Below are 2,700 nucleotides of genomic sequence, written 5' to 3'. Positions count from 1 at the left end.
CATTTATCTTACAAGATGTTAATAGCGAGACTCTTGAAGATAAAATTATCTTGTGATTTTATGAAGGCAAAGATAGAAACGTACGAAGCTGGCGTACGTAGAAAAATGTGATTTTATGATAGAACAAAAATATAATACGTACGTTTTTGGGCGTACGGTAAAATATCTGTATGGTAGAAAAATGAAAGAAATTGAGCGTTAAAGAAGATATGTTACAAGCGCGGAATGTGGCAAAACTTGTACATATTTGAAAGAGAAAAATGGTGTGTCGACCTGACATATATATATGAAACAGGCGACGATGGAAAAGGATTTAAATTTTGTCCATTTTATATATACATATTGTATAGTTCCCTGGTTGATCCTGCCAGTAGTCATATGCTTGTCTCAAAGATTAAGCCATGCATGTCTCAGTACATGCCGTATTAAGGTGAAACCGCGAATGGCTCATTAAATCAGTTATGGTTTCTTAGATCGTACTAAAATTTACTTGGATAACTGTGGTAATTCTAGAGCTAATACATGCAAAACAGAGTTCCGACCAGAGATGGTAGGAACGCTTTTATTAGATCAAAACCAATCGGTGGCGGGTGTTTACACTCGTCCATCGTTTGCTTTGGTGACTCTGAATAACTTTGTGCTGATCGCATGGTCTTATAGCACCGGCGACGCATCTTTCAAATGTCTGCCTTATCAACTGTCGATGGTAGGTTCTGCGCCTACCATGGTTGTAACGGGTAACGGGGAATCAGGGTTCGATTCCGGAGAGGGAGCCTGAGAAACGGCTACCACATCCAAGGAAGGCAGCAGGCGCGCAAATTACCCACTCCCGGCACGGGGAGGTAGTGACGAAAAATAACGATACGGGACTCATCCGAGGCCCCGTAATCGGAATGAGTACACTTTAAATCCTTTAACGAGGATCCATTGGAGGGCAAGTCTGGTGCCAGCAGCCGCGGTAATTCCAGCTCCAATAGCGTATATTAAAGTTGTTGCGGTTAAAAAGCTCGTAGTTGAATCTGTGTGTCACAGTGTCGGTTCATCGCTCGCGGTGTTTAACTGGCATTATGTGGTACGTCCTACCGGTGGGCTTTGCTCTTCACGGGGCGGTCCAACTAATATCCCATCGCGGTGCTCTTCACTGAGTGTCGAGGTGGGCCGGTACGTTTACTTTGAACAAATTAGAGTGCTCAAAGCAGGCTACCTTCGCCTGAATACTGTGTGCATGGAATAATGGAATAGGACCTCGGTTCTATTTTGTTGGTTTTCGGAACCCCGAGGTAATGATTAATAGGGACAGATGGGGGCATTCGTATTGCGACGTTAGAGGTGAAATTCTTGGATCGTCGCAAGACGGACAGAAGCGAAAGCATTTGCCAAAAATGTTTTCATTAATCAAGAACGAAAGTTAGAGGTTCGAAGGCGATCAGATACCGCCCTAGTTCTAACCATAAACGATGCCAGCTAGCGATCCGCCGAAGTTCCTACGATGACTCGGCGGGCAGCTTCCGGGAAACCAAAGCTTTTGGGTTCCGGGGGAAGTATGGTTGCAAAGCTGAAACTTAAAGGAATTGACGGAAGGGCACCACCAGGAGTGGAGCCTGCGGCTTAATTTGACTCAACACGGGAAACCTCACCAGGCCCGGACACCGGAAGGATTGACAGATTGATAGCTCTTTCTTGATTCGGTGGGTGGTGGTGCATGGCCGTTCTTAGTTGGTGGAGCGATTTGTCTGGTTAATTCCGATAACGAACGAGACTCTAGCCTGCTAAATAGACGTAATTATGGTATCTCGAAGGCTCTCGGCTTCTGCCGGTGGGGTTTTTACTACCAACGTACAAACAAATCTTCTTAGAGGGACAGGCGGCTTCTAGCCGCACGAGATTGAGCAATAACAGGTCTGTGATGCCCTTAGATGTTCTGGGCCGCACGCGCGCTACACTGAAGGAATCAGCGTGTGTTCCCTGGCCGAAAGGCCCGGGTAACCCGCTGAACCTCCTTCGTGCTAGGGATTGGGGCTTGCAATTATTCCCCATGAACGAGGAATTCCCAGTAAGCGCGAGTCATAAGCTCGCGTTGATTACGTCCCTGCCCTTTGTACACACCGCCCGTCGCTACTACCGATTGAATGATTTAGTGAGGTCTTCGGACTGGTGCGCGGCAATGTTTCGGCATTGCCGATGATGCCGGGAAGATGACCAAACTTGATTATTTAGAGGAAGTAAAAGTCGTAACAAGGTTTCCGTAGGTGAACCTGCGGAAGGATCATTACAATGTTCCAATATATCTCAAAGAGAGAGGAGAGGAGGAGAGAAAATGAATTCGATTAGTTTGTGGATAAGAATTCATATAAAAAAAAAAGATATTGTTGAGCCCGCCAGATCATTCGTGCGTGATTTACACGGCCAGACGTGTGTACTACACGTATTAGGCCTTTGATCTGCGTTGCGTAGGCCACAACAAATCTTTCAAAGAGAGAGAGATATATGTGTTGTTGGGGTTTGTGATTATGAAGGTGCCCCAACGCACAAAAATATATAAAAATGTACAAAGTTGGGATGTGGTGTGGTGGAGAAGAGTTGGGCCCGACCAGATCATTCGTGCGTGATTTACACGGCAGACGTGTGTACTACACGTATTAGGCCTTTGATCTGCGTTGCGTAGGCCATCTTCCTTCCAAGACACACACGTGTTGGGGT

General features: G+C 46.0%; 1 non-coding gene across 1 annotated transcript; it reads left to right on the top strand.

Annotated features, from left to right (window-relative positions):
- Nucleotides 1–351: 351 nt before the first annotated feature.
- LOC143263472 (small subunit ribosomal RNA) lies at nt 352–2,272 on the top strand. Its single transcript, XR_013036905.1, has one exon. It is a non-coding gene; the product is annotated as a small subunit ribosomal RNA (ribosomal RNA).
- Nucleotides 2,273–2,700: the final 428 nt, after the last annotated feature.

This window comes from Megalopta genalis, unplaced genomic scaffold (assembly GCF_051020955.1).
Source record: "Megalopta genalis isolate 19385.01 unplaced genomic scaffold, iyMegGena1_principal scaffold0627, whole genome shotgun sequence".
NCBI lineage: Eukaryota > Metazoa > Arthropoda > Insecta > Hymenoptera > Halictidae > Megalopta > Megalopta genalis.
The sequence above is the reverse complement of the archived record's forward strand: the minus strand, read 5'-3'. Positions and strand labels throughout refer to the sequence as shown.